Consider the following 18,958-nt stretch of genomic DNA (forward strand, 5'->3'; position numbering starts at 1 on the left):
GAGAATATTAAGTTCGATTCAAGCTTCTGTCTTCTAATCCAAGATCTTTACAATGGGATTTTGAACAGTTCAGCCCTCAACAAAAGCAATTAGTATAGGCACACCAAAGTAAACCACCAGTTTAGACAAATAAACTATATCCGGAATCAACATATTTTATGGTAGGACAGAGACAGATGGGATCTGCTGACTGCTGCTGCCATGGTTTATAAGTCACCTCCCCAGCCGAACGTGCCACCTCTGCCAGGTTAACCACCTCCACCACAGGCAGCGGAAGGAAGTGTGAACGTCATGACTTGACTGGCAGTCAGGCTAAATCTCACTCTTCATGGCCCTCACTCCCTTTTACTAACTCTTCCTCCATGCCAGGAGTGAACAAACGATCAGGTGGTAACAGCTTTGTAAACTGCCACAGCAAGACTTGCTTACCCTCAGTTTCTCTAGTTTTAGGATGGAATAAGCTCTTCTGCTACAAATTGCAGATTTTGGTCTCTAACAGGGGCTTGCTGCAAGGATGGTTGGTGCTGGGCCAGAAAATCACTGCAGACAGTCGGTTGCTCAGCTTTGCTCAAAGGGAAGGATAAAGCTTGTTGCTGGGAAGGAGAGCTCCTAACTGCAGAGCCAACCTACTTCCCTGAGAAATACTTCCATTAATCTCAGTGAGGTATCACTATTAATAAGTTGGTACAATCTGTCATCTGATTTAACAGTGTTACTGCTAATACAGTTTCATATTGCTTATGTTATCTGTTAATCCAAAAGGAGTAAAGTTTGAGGACACCACTGAAGAACCCAGCCACACACACAGCTGCATTTGACCATCTGAAGCTTCAGAAGTATCCCAATAGCATGGCTTTATTTTGAAGTAGAACTTGTGGTGGCACAGCTACCTTCCTGCTCAATACCACAAACTCATCCTTGCATTCCTCTATGACTGTCCCAATAATTCCCTCTTTCAGGCTGTAAAAATGTTCAGGAACGTGTGACATGTTGGACACCATGACTGGAAGTATGGCTTCTTTGTGGTTCTGGTAAAAAGCTGGACTGACTCCTGTACAATGAATCTGCTGAGACCTTCAAAGGTGTGCACAGAGGCATTGCATTTTGTCTCCTTCTCTCACTCCCTCTGCGCCTCTTTGACTCTCTTCTGTCTCTTCCCAAGCCACTCTCATTTTCATTTCCTTCCCTGCTGCCTTTGACATCTGATCTAGACCCTACCGGCAAATGTGTCACAGAGAGTTTTTCTCCTCACAGTTTTCAGAGCCTGTTTTTCTGCCTTTGTTCTGTGGTCACAGATCTCACAAATGGTGAGATCTTTAAAACAATAATTGGTGTAGCTTCCTGTTGCTGGAGTATCAAAGATTTACAGATTCAAGATACAGTTAAAAAAATCACTGTTTCAAACTTGTTTATTTTGAATGAAAATGATAACATTCAAATCATGAAGCCTGACTGAGAGGAACCAGGTTAAGAAGACCACCAGCCATCATGACAGCAGGGATGAGACTGGAAGATTTTGAACTGAGTGTCTGTGTCTCTTAAGGAGACTACTAAATTACTCAGCATAGATATTGTTAAAGCGGTCCTGACCAATAACATGTTTTTAGTACCAGTGACTCTTGTTGAACTCATCTCTGTAATTGCTTTTTATGATCTAATGAATCAGAATGCCTTTAAAAAAAATTACAACAAAAGAAACCCCTTATTATGGGCCAAGTAACTATTAAATCTAAATATAAAAATAAGGAAGTAAAAACCTTATTAGTTTGATTACTCTTATTTACAAATTATGAAAGAAAAAAACCCCCTTCAAATACCCAATGTTCATTTGATTAAAAAATGTTCTCAAGACTAGAAATACATCATAGTGGATTCAGCCAGAAATATATTTTAATAGATGAGTCAGGGTTACAAGAAGATGGAAGAACTTTCCTTACTGAATGCATCCCTGCTGTGGGGGACTATCATGTCGTGCATTTGGAGGAAGGAGCAACGTATTGAAAATGAACAGCCAAGGGCTCATAATAAGACATTTAACCTATTATTTTTTCATTGGGCAAAGAGAATTTAGTTTTGATCAGGGCTGTGAGGTGTTTGTAAAATGGATTGTCCAAAATGAACTAGGCAATCCCAGTTTGATACCTAATAGACACCCATTTGACACCTAGTATAAGGTGTTTGCATAGCAAATCTGTTACTAATTGCAATTCTTGACAGTCTCAGCAGTGAAGTCAATGAGTATATGAGCTATGTGGTTTGCCCTTATTATTTCTAGGTCAGATTTTACCCATGCAGAATCTCCTGCCGGTCCTTCATGGGCACTATCTACTTGTCTAGGGATGGAGGAGTTTGTACTCCTGGATTATTTATGAGCATTAAATTGACACACACAGACATACGTAATTTCTGAATCAGACATCAAATGCTTTTATAGGATTATGCAAATAGGGACACAAAAGTGGGGTCTTTGCAAATTGTCTTGGGTTGCACAAATCTATCAAACGAATAGGCAGGACTTGCTGAAAGCTTCCTTTTCCCCAGCCAAGATGAAAATTTAAGTGCCACACGAGATGTCAGTGGTGAATGAAATTTATCAGGAGGTTATATTAATAAAACTAAACATCCCACAGAAAAGCTGAGTTTCTTCTAGCCGTTTGCACATAAGGCTGCACAATAACTAGTCTCCTGATTTGTTAAACAGACAACAGAGAAGCAAACATTCGTAAGCAGTTCCACAGTTGCCAAAACGGATGTATCGGTGACAAGACATTGCGAATGTTCCCAGGCACTTAGGTTTTGGAGTTGCCAGTGGTGACAGGCTGACTTTGCAGGCAGCAGGGCAGCATGCTATGGCTTAGGAAGCTCTTAGCCAATTTAAAGCAGCAGGGAGGCAAGCTGAGCAGCGCGGGGCCCTTAATGTGGCACAGGAAACAAGTTTGACAGGTGAAACTCCTCTCCACTCCCAGTCTACACGGGAGAATAAATTAAGCATTTCTGGTAAATAAGGGCGGAGAAGAATACCCTTCTGCCTTCTTTTGACTTGATAACAAATAGAATATGATGAGCTAGCCTTCCTCTCTTAGGGGGATATATGTGATAATGGGGGAAGGTGATGGTTTCACTAAGGTTTGGTTTAGAAGCTTTAGAGGTAAAGCTCTTTCCCTTCCTTAGATTTAAAGAACAAATTCTGAAGAAAGCATGATTGTAACCGGGTGACTGCTTCATATGTGTGTGTGGCTATGGTAGAAATACATCCTAAAAAAGATCTTCTTTGCTGGTAAAATATAACTTACTGATGCAATTTTCAAAGGAAATTCTATTTCTTCTTCAAGTTTCCAATACAAAAATCAGTTTTGCAGTAACGTGGACTGTAAGACCAGGACAGTAATAGGTCTCAGGTGAGCCCAAGATAAAGCACCGTGTGCTCCAATTTGGGCACAAGCTCACACTTAAGTGCGAGCTGTGGGGTGCTCTGGATTATTGGCGGGAAAGCTTGAGGTTGTGCTCCCTCTTAGCATGTCCTCAAACACATCTCTGCAGTACGGATCAAGTGGGCAAATCAATCCAGAGCCCTTCAGAGAAGGACTCGGGCTTTCTTAGCATGTCTGAGGACACATGGCAGCAGAGCTACCCTGTAAAATGTCATGCTCTGGGTCTGAACCAGGACGAGGGTACTGCAGGCAGCATGGATGTAGCTCTTTAATTTTTTTTCTTGCTGCAAACTGACCCAGATTTCTGCTTTATCTAACAGTCTTTTTTGAGCATAGTGTGAAGGAGAAGCATCTCTTACTGAAATGCATGTCAATGGTCTTGTGAAATGAGCGTCTCTCCCTCCCTCAGCCTTCCCCCAATCTAATTAATAAGGTCATCCCACTGAAGGCAGGCTTATAAATAGCTTTCCAAACACTAATGGAATTAGTTCTGGCCTGGACAACTTTTGCAGGGTGACACAGGTATCTAAGAAGGGCTGACTCCTTGGCATATACAGTCACTTGCAGTGGAAGTGTTGAAACATAGACACCTACCTGATGTCATAGCGCTCTTGCTGCCAGCATTAAACATGAAATGGGATTACAGCATTACCTAGTAATATAATAGAGAAGACTTACTGCAGGTAAAACAAGTGATTTAAGAGGGATGTGCCTTGTATTATTTTAGATTAGGCTAGATAATAAAATTTCAAATTCTGCTGAAGGTTTTTCTTTTGTCAGTATTTCTGAGAAAAGTGTATTTTTCATGGCCACAAACCCACAAGATTTTGTGGGGACAATAAACAGTTACCTTGGGAAATAATACAAAGGTACTTCAAGTCGATAGGAATCTTCAATATGACAGCAATTAATGGGAAATGAGTAATGTAGCTATAAACTCTCAGAAGAGAATGATGTTTTAAAATTATTTGACTATTCATCTGTGAACTGAGCCATTGAAGCCCTTTGAAAGCAATGGCTGAATTTTAAAATTTGGTGTGAGTCTGGAATTTTGTAATAAAAATGAAATCTAAGTATGTCATAGAAAATGTAAGCTCCGATTGTTTAGAAAACTTCAACCAAAACACAGAGAGAATGTATGTTGGTTGTTCACTGGTTTAGGGACTTCAAATCAATGAGAATTAAGCTCCTAAACAAGAGACAAACATGAAATTATAATTTGATTATCTGTGTGACTAATGAAGTTTAACTGCATCTTCAGGAAAATAATGGATGAACATTATTTCGCAGTCATTTGGTCTGTGTATCAAATAATAGTCCTGCCATGCATTGCATTTCTGGTAGTAAACAAAATTACGTAGATTTCAAAATGCACATTGAGAAAACCAAAGACAACCAAATTTTATATTAAACTATCTTTTGAAACAAAGGAAAATATGAAAAGGTCTTTTTTTGAAAGTTGCTAAGATCCCATGGCATACTTGATCCTAAAAGCACAGCTTCTAATATACCAGTTGTTGAGACTGTTTCAAAAACACTGATATTTTGTCCTTGTTTTGCTTAGCAAACTTGGGTTCATCTGGATTCATGATGTACCTCAAATGTATTTCAATCAGGAACATTCTTTAGTAGGATCACACTGATTTATTTGTTACAAAGAGAACTTTCTGTTGGAGTGAAAAATCAAATTCTTCCTTGTTGCATGTTATACATTCAACCTTCTCCTTAGATGAAGAAGTTGACTCAAGGGCAGGAGGTGCTTTGTGTAACCGAGACAAGATTGCATCTTTAGAGAAGGAGGCGAGAAAAGCAGCGCTTGTCACTCTCCGTACTGGCCTTGGACCAGCTGCACAAATTCTGAGTCATCAGATAAATCAAGTCTGTTAATGATTGCAGAGAACTTTTACTTCAAAAAATACAGAAATATCCTGCTTTCAGATATTGATTCTGTAGTATTTCCTTTGAGAAGCTTTAGTCATAAAGGTACCAGATGTCAAGGCTTGTTTAGAAATAATAAATGTCAGGGTTTTTTGGCTTTTAGTAATTGCACCATAAAAAAGATGATCAGGGATTTTAACCTGCTGGTTATGGCTGAGTGGCTCATGGCCCTTGGAATATCTACCCATTCCTCCAACAGATATCAGTATGTAATTTAAGCTAACAGGCAAATAGGAGTTTATTAAAAGGCAATATAAAGGTAAAATTCACTCATAAAGAGAATTTTACACAAAAGGCCAAATCAGAACAACCTGACTCGGGAGCTAAGCAGCTGCCGTTGTCTTCAGGTTCAGTTTGGACCGTACTGTCAAGAACCCCTGAAAAATCACAGTTCAGTTTCTTAAACCAAAGGGATAATAGAGTAATGAGATTCTGTGTTGTAGTCTGCCTTTAGGATGTCTACAATAAATAATAAAGAATTACTCTAACTGTATTATAACAATATATACTTTCAGTGTCAGCAGATCCTAGGAGACTGAGTCTCCCACCCAATCCTCCAGTTGCACTGATGGGGTCTCATTATTGTCACCTGCAAAGAAAAGCATCGCCACCAGCTGCACCCCACTCTTGGGGAAAAAAAAAAAAGAGCATTAATTGCCCTCTCGCAGATGCTGGGTTTTGGCATCCACGCTAAGCCTCCAAAAGTGGAGGCTTTTGAAGTTTTTTTTAGCAACGTGTTACCCAGGCAGAACAAACTATTTCTCTTTGGCCCCAATATTTTATATATCTACACATTTTTGCCTTTTCAAAAGTAAATGAAAAATGTTCACACTTATACCAAAGCCAGAATAAACCAGTTCCGTATTTAAATCCCTTTCCACAGGCAAAGCGGACCATCTTTAATCAATGTTTATGACACTGACATGCAAAAACTTTTACCCTCCTTTTTTCTTCCCACCATCAGGTTTTTGCTCTGTGAATGTGTCTGCCATCCATAATCACTCTTAATACCTCATTTTTGACATCACAATCAATGAAGTGAAATAAGCTGTTACTTAACAGGTCTGACATAAAATCCATTTAAGTTAACGGAAAGACTCTCATTGTTTCCTATCAGCTCTAGGTCAAGCCTAAAGTGAACAGAGGGGGTGGAATTTAGCCCGTCATTTGTCATCTGAGAGGAAATGATTTCCACATCCCATTTGGACTGCTTAGAGATTTTAAACATATTTAGCAAAAGAAAACAAATTGATTTCTTGTCAGTTGTTAAATGGTTGAAATTTTACTCTGATTGGATAGTGTCCCAATTTGAGATTTTTAAGATAAGTTTGCTTGAATTATATTATTTTTTTATGATTGTATTTTACCTTAAAATGGTACCTAGTTTTCTCAATAGTTTAGAAATAAACAAATACAGGAAAGAACGATCAAGATGAGTGGAAGTCAGCGGAACCGAAGAGGTGCCTGACTGCCCTGCGCAGGGGACGAAGCTCCGGCTCGCAGGGGGGCTCAGCCTCGCTGGCAGGGGCTGCTCGGAGCCAGGCAGCCTGTGAACTCACTGCGCCCTTCCTCCCAGCAGCGCGTGGGGCTTTCTCACAAGGCATCCTGCTGCCAGCTTGTTAGTTTTATTTTTTTCAGGTTCCTTAAATACATTTGGAAGGGGAGAAAACATCTATACTCCAATGCACAGCATTATCTCCGGTCTTCCAGATTTTGTAAACTGACTTAGTAAAATATGAATCTGTTTTTCTCTATTGCTTGCAAATGAAACTCAGAAGCAGAATGAATATTTTCTTTACTAGAACCCAACAAACATCAGACACACTGTCCCTGCAATATCTCCCAACCTAAATAACACTTGTTAGCCTTGGAGAGGGGGCGGAGGGGCTGGCAGGGACAGGAGCCGGGTGATTGTCTAACTTGCAGTTCCTGTGATATGTCGAGAGACTTTTTTTTCCAGTGTTTCTGCAAAAATAACTTATCGTCTTCAAGGACAAAAATCCAAACACTCTTTCGCTTGGTTGTTGTATGTTATAAAGAGTAAAAGGAGTTCAGTTTCACAATGTCTCTTCTGGACGATAGGAAACTCTTGGTATGTACCATTTAATGACTGGTGGACAGGCCAAGTTGCTGAGAGGTTAAGAGGACTTACAAGAGACAGTGGCGTGAAGAGGTTTGATTCCAGTGCAAATTTGTCTACTTGGCTGGCAGAGTGATTGCAAAATGAATGTTGCTGCTGTTAACAACCTTTGTGAGGCCTTGCCTCCAGCATCCAGTTAATTTTCATCCCGCCCTTGAGGTAGAGTTATAAATTGTGTTATCTTTGGTGGAAAGGATAAGTTTTCAGACAGACTCTGACCTGACTTCTCTTTCTGATGTGGTGGATGAAAGTCTACAGTGTTCCAGTGATGTAACTGCGTGATTGGACTTACAGTGATGAGACTCTGACCCATCGCGTAACTGCTGGAAAGCCTAAAGGGAAAAAACCCTAATTATTGGGAGGTTTTTAGGAGCCAGTTGGACAGTGAGTGGATAAACAACAATCCAGAGGGGCACACGAGTCCCTCAAGCTGTTTGTCAAGATTGGACCCTCAGATAGCAAATTCCCGTCCTCTGGATTCCCGGGTCTTGAGGCTCAGCTAGCAGTATTTACAAGAAGATAAACTGGCTTAACAAAATCAAGAGATAAACAGAAAATGCTCCTAACGAAGAGCTGAAATAGAGATGTCTGTGTGTACAGAGCATGGTGTTTCAGAAACTGCTCCTTCCCTGGGGCCGTCACTTCTGAGCTGCTTCAGGTTATCCAAAGAGAGGAGCGGGAATTCTCACCGGGGCTTACCTTGTTCTGCTGCACTGGACGTTACAGCCTTCTTATCTGTAGCTCGTGTATACAAAATTGCAAGGCCACATTTTTGGGAACGGAACCCAGAGCCTTGGAGGAAGGCCACGCTTTCAAAATCTGTTTCCTCAGTAGCTTCCCCAGTGGCCGGGATGCAGTGCTGGCAGCAGATCAAAGCCCGGGAATTCCCGTGCTGTGCTTGGACCATTCCTCCTGGCTGAGGTCACACCATTCTCCTCCTTTCTGTTTGTTTTTAGTGGGATCAATTTTATAAATTACAGGGCGAGCTACAGCCCCAGTGTGAGAGCGAGGATGGGGAAGGCACGCCGCTGCTCGCCTGTCGTGTGCCGGCGGTACCCGTCACACGGCTAACCACCACGGTGGCATCTGCCCGTGCCCTCGGCTGGCCCCTTGCTGGCAGCTGTGCCCTGCACTGCTGTTATCGACTGTACACGACTGATTTCAAACAGCCTCACATTTAATACAAACAGGAGCAGCAGTTTCTGAATTGCTACCAATTCTTTGTAATTTTACTGGAGTCTTGTAATAGTATTTTACTTAAATACTAGTTTTTTCAACGGTAGAAAAGAAATCCAAAGCTCTTAGCTCCCTTGGCACTGGGAGAACGCTCTGCAGAGGTTTCAGCGAAAACGACAAAAGTTTATATCAGAGTTTTCTAAGGCACATTTCAGTTTTTCAGTGGAAATCCAAATCCCATGTTTCGGCAGTAGAGCTATATTGGGTACCTTTGAACTAACGGTAACTATTTAAAAGATCTTTAGTGTCCTTCAAGACTAAAAGGAGGGAATCTCCTTTGAGGAAAGATGCCCCTCAGCAGAGGACAGGTGATAGTCTGGAGGAGCCCGTCTGTCTCCTCTTGTTCTAGAGTTTCGGGGAGCAGAGCCCCAACCTTTGGACAGTTACATCAATCCCATCCAAACTGAAGGGTACGCTATGGCTCCACTTGCATGCCTGCAACATAGAAGGTTAAAATAAATGGTGGTTAAACTACAGGCTGTGTAGTGCAACAGACGTTAGGGCTGCTTTAGTCATCAATATATTGCTGTTTAAAGATGACTTATACTTTTAAATCTCCAAATTATTCATATTAGAAGAGTGTTTCTTTTTTGTTTGAGATTCTATGCTGTCATGCAGACATCTCCATAATTAAATGCGTGCTTGACTCTCTGTCTCCAGTTAAGTAGACATTAATGGGGAACTTAGTAAAAACAACTGCCAGAATGTTCTTGTACTTAAACTTCAAAAATATTAATATCAAATTACAGTGATGATATAAGTCCGATGTGAAATCACAAAAGGAAATTGAGGCTAAATGTTTTTGGAATCATCCAAGATAATTTGTTCAAGTTGTTATTTTTATTACAGTTTTCCTACAGGCACAGCAGAGACCTGTGCTCCACCACACAAAAAATAAACATTTTTAAGCACAAAATCTCTCCACCTACAGCATAACAGAATAGTACTAAAGTTGCAAAATCAAAGGCCTTAACATCAGGGACCACCAGAATTAAAGTCAACTCTAGCTTAGTCTTTCTGTGTATGTCTGATATGGCACAGTATTTAATTCCATCATCAAACAGTATTTTTCCTGTAGGAAAAATCACACACTGGATACTACGTACACACACTACATTCACTTTGGGAGCAGCTATTCAGTATTTAATTTTCTCTTTACTTCTCAGTATGGGGCCTAAGGTTTAATCCAAACTGGGAGGGAGAGGTCATACAAACTGCAGTCTTGATAATCTGATCTGATCCTGGGTCATTTGCAGAGCAGTCCTAATCTAACTTGTGCACTGAATCTGCACGCTAAAATTTTTCCTGTGAATTTTTTTCTCTCTAGAAATTTTTTTTCCTACGGTAAGAACAGCATCTTCTGATGCAGTGACTGCAGGAGAGAGAACTGCCTGGAGCAGTCAAGTCTCATCGGGTAAATAACCACCTGCAGTGGGTATGCCATTGCTCGGATGCTTGTGGCTAGATCCTGCGTTCACGGGGCACAGATGGATGCTTGCGATAACTAGATATAGATGGAACGGTACTAGTGACTGAGGAGCCAAAGGTGCCCTTTTTACAGCCAGTACCCAGACCAAAGCTCTTCCCTGCGCAGGAGGATTTCCATCGTTGCAGCGTCGCTCTGTCAAGACTCTTGCCTCTATTCAGTGCTATGGAGTGGGGGCTGAGCTACACATTGCACAACCTACAAAACGAGCTGGAGGTCTGTAACAAAACCAAAATTGGATCAAGTGTTTAGTAACAAGTGAGTGGGACCTTAAATGGAGATGTTGTTTGTACTCATCCCTTTGCTGCTAAGGAGCAGAGAACAAATATTTGTACAACCGCCTTCACAAATCCAGTTCACATAAACCCTCTCCCCTCCCTGCAATAAAGCTGCCAAAAAGGTTGGCTCTCCATTAAACTTTGCTGCGGGTGATAAATGTGACTGCCTCCGAAAGCAGTCCTGCACTCAACACCAAACATGGCATGACAGGAATGAACCAGCCATTCCGCACAGCTTCAAGGGCAGATCCTCAGCAGGTCTCGAGAGCTGCGAGTCCAGCGCAGCCAGCGTAAGCCAGGGCTGCTCTCTGGACCCTTACTCTGGCTGATTAGCCGCACAGCTTCACGTCCCAAATCCTGCTTTTTATACTGAAACGTGAAAACACAAACCCAGCAGTTCAGAGTCTCTGTTTTGGTCACAATTTACCCACTGCAACTAGGGTTTGATGGAGGAGGGATGGAGAACAGCATCATGAAGACACCAGCTCTGCTCATCAGCACTTCAGTCTTAGCATCGTGAAGGACCGATCAGCCCCTGAGGGACTGCCTCCCAGTCGCCTGCTACTGGTTTTGAAGCTTTGCGAGGATGGGCCCCCAGCAGGGATTCCCACTCTGACCCCTCCACACAGACTGGGCACCCAGCTGCCGAAAAAGGGCTGGGCGCAGCATGGGCTGTAGCGTGTCTACACCAACTGGAAATTTTTGCACGCTGGAGAGAGTCCCCAGCTTGGAGGGTAATGGGACAATGCCCATCCTTCTTCCAATGTTCACAAAGAGCAGGTGGCGAAGCTGTTCTTTTTTGTTGTCAAAAATAGGCATGATAGCAGAGGACATAGCCTGAGCATGAGCTAAGCACGTGGGAATGCGGGCAAGCACTCTGCATGCCTGCCCTGGGGAGCTCTGCCAGCTCACCTCCAGCCCTGACCTCATGTAGCCCCTGTTATTCCAGCTCCTGAGGCCAGCTCCGAGCAGTGGCTTTGTCCTCAGCACAGGAGAATGGTTTGTTTTGACAGCAGGATAATTAATGTGCCTCAGCTCCATAGCTATAAAATCCCTGGGGAGACGAGGCGTGGATAATTTTTACTGCGCCACAGCTAGGTGAGCATAACACAATATTCCTACTCAGGGATGACCACGCTTAGCTACCTGACTGTAAAAACTGCAGCTGTTTTCCGCATTTTATAGTGGCAAAGCTGGTGTCTATTAACCATCCCACTTGGAAAATAACACCCAGCTCCCCAGAGAGGCCACAGTCAGGAACTGTCAGCTATGGCAAACTTTTTTTTGACATGATCAAGGAAATTGCAATCACTTTTCTTATGCTGGGACTTCAGGCAGCATTGAAGGAGTGAGTCCTGTCTTCTGCTGCCCTGCAGGTGAGGTAGTGTAGCTCTTCCTTTTTGTAATAAAAAATGGGCTAAAACCAGTGTAGGTGAAAGCCATCCTTAATCAAAGAACCCTTTGGCTAATGGCAGGTCTGTGCAGAGAAATCCCATCCTGGTGCAGCATCACTATGAGACTCCTGTCATGATTTAAGGCCTAAGGGAATCTTATATATGCACATACATCCCTTCATATAGCAACGTCCACGTTTACATACAGCTGCTCCATCCAGGTTTTACCCTGATTTCATAAACAATATTCATTATCTTTTCCTCCGTGGCTCTCCCTGTAGCTGAACTGTGTAAGTTCTAGTTTGGGAGTGCTCAGCACTAGCATTGGATAAAAGCAGCAGCAGGGAAAGGTTTACTGACACTTCTTCCATATTTCAGTATGGTTTATTTTTTGTTCACTTCACCATCTATTTGTGCTAATAAACTGCAAATATAAATATGGAGCCATACTGCTTTGCAAGTGTATTTGACATTGATAGAATAAATTATCTTTCCTACAGATTCTCAATTATATATTAGCTTCCGTTATGTGCTGCACAACATTGACATGAGAAGGAAACGTTTGCCATTACAGCCCTTTGCAAACATGGTTCTCTTCCAACCTTTCCGTCTTGCTACTAAATAAATATGTATCCAAGATAGCGTGCGTGTGTATTACTACAAAAGAATATTATTTACACAGCATCCAAACTTACACAAATTCTAATGTACAGTTCACACAGCAAACATCTTCTAAGACGTGGAGCTGCAGTGGACCTTCCATACAGCTGTGCTCACACCACCTCCAGGACCAGAAACCCAAAACGTACAGTAGAGACCAAACCTGTGTTCTTCCCACTGAACTTTAAGCACCCAAATTAAGTGCCTCGTCACCTTCAGCTTTCTCTTGGAAGCGACAAAATCCAACTAAGATCTGCATTTCCCTTGGAGGTGCCCATCCCTCTCCCCTGACTGTGAAAGCAGACTGGCTTTCTAATCAGGCACTCAGGTTGGTAAAAGAGAGGAGGAGCGTTTCCACAGCCATGAGCTTGGCCTTGAAATCTATGACTGACCCCATAACACTAGTTCTGGAAGAAATAATCTCATCCAACAAAAAAGGTAAAATAAGGAAAATTTTCAATACCCTGAAAGGCAACAAGATGCCTGGCCGGTTTTGAAACTTTTTGGTAAAAAAAAAAGCATCCAGCTGAGTTTTCAACTGCTGACAAATATTGTGTTTTCCTTTACAAACTCCTGCAGCAAGTGGGTACTTGGTCACAAACCGTCCCTCCTAGACAAGCAGCAGTTGCCTGGCCCTGAAGCAGAAATCACATCCCAGACAGTGTGAGCACGGGACTGCAGACCAGCAGCACTTCCAGGTGCTGGGCTCTGTCTCCACGTCACCCGCGGTTCACCCCTGCACGTGGGCACAGTTCAGAGCCCGCGTGGCCAAGGAACGGACCCGCAGGGAGGGAATCAAGCAGCTCCAGGGACTCCTCCATCTACCCTTGGGAAAGAGGAAAGCCCTGAAATCAGCATCTCCTGACCTTGTTCTGTTCTTCCTGTCAGTTCTATTTAGTGCGTTTTCTTCCATTTTGCTTGTATGATTGCGTTGTCAGTTTAGACACAGCTCCTGGAAGCCTTGCAAAGATGTATATATATTGCAAACTTGTGTGTGTTTGTACGTATGTATATACACACACACACAGAGACAGGTGACCCATGGTTTGCCATCTAGATTTGACTGCAGAAGTGATAGAGAGGGGAGCAAAGACTGGGGTGATTTATACCAGCTGAAGATCTAGTCTATATGTTGCAACATACCTCACACAAAGTAAACATGGCCTTGCATCATAAACCATAGGCTGGAGGCAAGAAACAGCTCAGCTGGAGAAGTCACAGAATAAGGAGAGCACAAGCCTGTTCAGGTAAGAGAGCTCTGTATTTAAAAACATGTCCTGACATATTCGCAAGAGGAGGCTAGGTATTTTTGAAGCTGATTTTTTTCCTTGCAACTCCCCAATCCTCTGAGCTCATTAAAATAAAGACACTCTAATTTCCAGGAGTGGCCAAGAGGGAAAGGTCAAGGAAGGACTTCTTTGTAATGCTGATTCTCAAATTCCAGTGAGAAGAACAGCAGTGTTTTCATTAAGCCACCGTCAAACGATAAATTACTGCATTGTCAAAAGAAAGTAGGACTGCTATTACCTTATATGCAAAAGGTAGTGAAAGAAAAGACCTGATGATTTATAGCTTGTGTACAAGTCTGCCTACTGTGATGCACGGGTCATTGTACAGGTCTGCCAGAAATGAGATCTCCGGTCGACAAAACCAAGGGTCTTGTTACAGCAGCTGGCCCTCGCTGGGTAAGGAGCAGCCAGCACTGCGGCGTCGGTGGCGTTACACGTCCCCTCTGCACAGGAGGTTTTGTGGGGGTTATATCCATAGGACCCCAGTTCTGAAGGTGCAAAGCTACTCAGAGAATGAGGTGCTTTGCCGGATACGAAGGTCTTCAAAAGAAGCAAAGAAGCTATTTTTGTTATTCCCCCAAACCTTAAATAATGCAAGAAAGCCCTGGGAACCCAGTGAAATCTCTGCTGACCAGGGCACTCTGTCTCTTAGGGAGGGACTTAAGTTTTCAGTCCAGAGCTATTGCTTGCCACTTTGTATTTCATGAGCGGATGTCAGAGGAAGACAGTCTGATTACACAAATTATTTTAGTTCAAATTGAAACAAATATTTGATTTCATTCATACCATCTCCACTTGAAAAATGCTGTCTGTCCAGTATGAAGCATCCTGCCTAATGACTAAGAAAAACCATTGCTCGAGGCCCTCAAAAGCAAAACAAAGTGAAGTGCTGTGTCTCCCAGGTGCATGCTCTAATGACATGGTTTTAGGGTGTTCGTAACTGTAACTGCCTTTACTTCTCAGGAAAGCTTTCCTCAAATCCATGGGTTGGTCTGAGGACCAAGACACTGTCTTTTAACAGTTAATTAGCTGGAGCAATTAATGGTCATGTTGTTGCACAAAGAGCAGCAAAGGGAGTGTGAAAACTGACAGCCAGAGAGCTGCTCGACCTGAAACCAGAGACGGATGGCAGAAACACTCAGGCGGCACGTCCAGCAGCCAAATCGCGTCTTGACACAGGCTCTGAAGCATGGCAGCCAAATGTTAATCGTGGTTGTACCCATGCAAATTTGGACCTTCTCTCCTGCATTGCACTTGCACTCGTGTCACCCCTGGGTATTTCCACTGAAATCCCACTGAATTACCTCGAGTAACCTCATGCCCACAGCGGGAAAGGGAGAGCGGAGCACAGCCTGCCAGCTTCAGAGCCGATCCAGGTTCATACCTGAGTCCCAGGCAGCAGAATCTGGCCCCTGCAAATCCAAAAACTGGAGCATGGGAAGACCGATGACTTGCAGGGAGACGCAAGTGCACCCAGTGGGCTGTACCTGTATCCCAGAACGTGCTTTTTGGAAAGATGACGCTGAGGACGGTAGTTGCTTTATGTAGTTGACTGTCAAATCATCTGCCCTGTAGCTTCCCGTGAGCTTCTGGAGAAGACAGAGGGTGATCCGAGGTGAGGTGAAGAATGAGAATCAAGCTGGGGTGACTTCCGTATTGAATTCAGGATACTGTAATACAGGGTTAAAATAGAAGAACCTGCAATCTTCATACAACAACCTGTAATTATGTGCACAAAGACATATGTCTCTGCGTGTGTAGGTGTATGCATGCATCATACATTAATAGGGGTATAACAACCAAAGAAGCTGATATTGTTGCTTTTCTTTCTATATTATCTTTTATTAGGAGATATGCATTATGATTGTTTCAATTTTTTAAATCCATGGCAAAACATTAAAGCATTTTCTGACTTCACCACACGCCCCTTGCAGGAGCCTGCGCTGTGCCAGCAGCCAGGGCTGTACCTACAAACCTATTTCTCTCTCTGAAGTTTGGCAGCCTTGCCCTCCTCCAGTCATCTTGGGCACTTGCTGTCCCCAGCCCAGGTTAAAGTCACGATCAGACACACTGTGAGTTTTAAGCCCAAAGGGCCCCTTTGAACTCAGAGCTTATCCAAGCCCTCGTTGCCTTCTGGCGGGTTATTCTGGCGTTCGAGACGGTCATGATCTGGCTGACAGAGGTTTATCCGTTAAGACAGAAAAGCTGGTGCCCTGTAGGAGCAGAGCTAATCTGACGGGGTAGCACTCGAATCAAACGAGAGCGGTAAAACGCTTCTGACCCAAAAGGATGCTTTCGAGCCCTGCGCTGAACAGGATGCGGCGACAGGAAGCTGCCCCACGCTTGCAGCATCGTTACGTGCTGCTCTGACTCAGAGCCGTGCTGGTGACAGCACCCGTCCCGCCTGGCCCTGCTCAGGACGTGCGCTGCTGCGAGCCTAGCAAGGTGCAGGCGGCCATCCCGCGGGCTCTGGCCTCTGAGCACGTGCAGGTGGCTGCTGAGAGCCAGCTTTCGCTCCACCCGTCTGCACGGGATGGGAAGTACCCGGAGATCAAAGGGTGCCCTCTGCGTGGCAGACAGGTGAGAGTGCTGCTGTACAGCTGCCTGGAAAGCAAGAAATAGCAAAAAGCTGGACCTGGTCCAGTCCAGGTAAGAGCAAGACTTTGCTAAGTGTAGAAACAGAAGAGAGGTGCTTCAGCCTTGTGTGATGAGGGCACAGCCTGGCCCTAAGCCATTTTCCTTCATCCTTTTCATCCAGTAAGTATGCCTTGACTGCTGCTCTAAAAAATGGAAATGATCTGGCTTCTCTAGTGTCTGTTACTCCAGGTTATCTCGTGCGCTTCCCAGCAGAGAGGGCACGGGCAAACCATGGTCGCAACCCGCCTCCTCCCAAGCAGCTGTTAAACTTAAACAAAACAGGAAACAGCGGCCCTACAGCGTCACCGCGCTTTGAAGCTCTGCCCTGTGGGACAGGCTTTGGTAACCTTTGTGGGGAAGCTTTAACAGGCACCGCTGAGCCCCCTCGGTGCTGGAACCTTTCTTTGCCCTCTTGCCGCAAACACTGCTGCCTGCTCCTCTCGGATGCTATATGCCAGGCTGGGCTATAGCGTCCTCTCTGCCACTGCATGCTAAGTGAGCAAACAGGCAGCAAAATAAAACCACGCATTCACCTTAAGCAGATGAAGGAGGCGAAGCATTTTCTGTTTGCAAAAGGGGAAGAGCAGCGAGTCCATCTGCAAAACCCTTTCCCATTAACCAGCCCACGATAGTATCTTACATCCTCCTAATGGCAGTTTAACTGTCACCCCAAGAAGCAGATGGACTTTTGTAACACTGAGAACACAAAATCACAAGAGGAGGGAACGCCTGGGATCTGCCACATTACAAGCTGGCGAGACAAAGTTAGTTGGAGAGAAAGAAAAAGGATCCTTTGTCCCTTCAATTCTATAGAGGTAGTAACAGGAGAGCAGCATGCATCCTCCCAGGCCAAATAACCCTGCCAAGACAGTTGCAAAAACACACAGACTTGATAATGATGAGCCGTATCTTCCCCTCCAGTTATCGCTCAAAGCTCGCACTTGCCCAAGCGGTTCTCTAACCTCTACCACAACGAATTGGTAAAAACCTCCCAAGGTACTCTTAAACACCAGCACGTTTCGTAAATACATGTCCCAAGGATGCGGTGTTAACACTTCACAATTATTTTTTCCATGCCAGAATGAGTTAAGGTAGGAGTCTCTGTCCTGGCTTCGAATTTCCTGGCTTTCCCCTGTCTGCGTCACGACATAATTCTTTCCAGCCAGCCTTTTCCTCAGATGTTCAGAGTTAGCATTGGGATCCCTGCCAGGTCTCCTTCCCAAAACAAACACGAAGCCTCCTGATGCCAAAGATTTGCCTTCTATTCAATACCCCAGGGACAACACACTTGGCTTTGCAAGCGCTGCCCCGATTTTCAATTCTGCAGAGGTATATAAATAAAAATGCAGCTTTATAGAGCCTTGTCTGCACTAGAAAAGACTTGATGGCATGTCCCTACAAGCTGCCTCTCTCCATCAACTGCAAATAGAGCTTCAATTAATTAAGGAGGTTATTTGCCAAGTTAGTACACATAGTTTCAGCAAGCAAAATAGGGCTTATTGTCAAATTACTTTTTCCTGGTGTAATTGTGTCTGCATTGGAGTTTTTGCTAGTAATAAAAAACCCACCTATTATTAAACCACCCTGGTTCCAGTGTAAACCTTGTCTAAAGCTAATACCCTGCCAAGTGATAAAATACTATTCCCATCTCAGTAAAAAGCTTTTATTTCCCCGCAGTGTCCCTGGGTTCACACCTTATCTGCCACTGTAACCTGCACGCTTTGCCTGGAGGGCTCGGAATTGCAGAGCTGTTGGTGGCTGATGAGAAATGATTCAATGAAAATATTGCCACGAGCCATGTAGATAGCAAACCACATCCCTGCACTGCCCGGAGCGTGGAACCAACTGAAATTCAGAGAGATCCCTTCTCTCTGCTAAGCTCTGCTAAGGGAAGTGTCCTTCAGGCTCAGGACAGGTGGAGCATGTGTCCTCTAGCAAGCCAAGACTGCTGCCATCTTCTCTTCTGTTGGAAGGAAAACAAGTAGGTTTCCTCTTTTTGAGGAAACAAGTATGTGACTTCTGTCAAGTCTGTGCTTAATACGCTCCTGAGAGGGGAAACACATGCAGAGAATAGGAAAGAAATCACCTGTAATAAGCACTATTAGTATGCTTCCATCAAGTACTGGGTGGTTGTGTTGTTGGGGAGGGTAGGTGGTACAGTGGCTGTACCCAATGAACATGGCACGTGCAGACATTAAATCAAGTGCTACTACTCACAGATCTTTTTTCAATCTACATTTCTTATGCTTATTAGATTTGATTTATGAATGCCCAGTTTCCAGCAATAAACTTGCAGCAACTCACATTAATCCCTCAGAACTTCAGGGGCTCTGTTGTGTCATTTGAAGAAGGCATAGGTGGAAGCATGTGCGCAATTCCTGCCTCCCCTCCCCTTTCTTGAAAGTTTTAGACCCAGAATTGGCCTGAAGTTGTACATTTATTTTATTTAAAAGAAGTGATTGGGCTAAA

Source organism: Mycteria americana, chromosome 16 (assembly GCF_035582795.1).
Source record: "Mycteria americana isolate JAX WOST 10 ecotype Jacksonville Zoo and Gardens chromosome 16, USCA_MyAme_1.0, whole genome shotgun sequence".
NCBI classification, from domain to species: Eukaryota; Metazoa; Chordata; class Aves; order Ciconiiformes; family Ciconiidae; genus Mycteria; species Mycteria americana.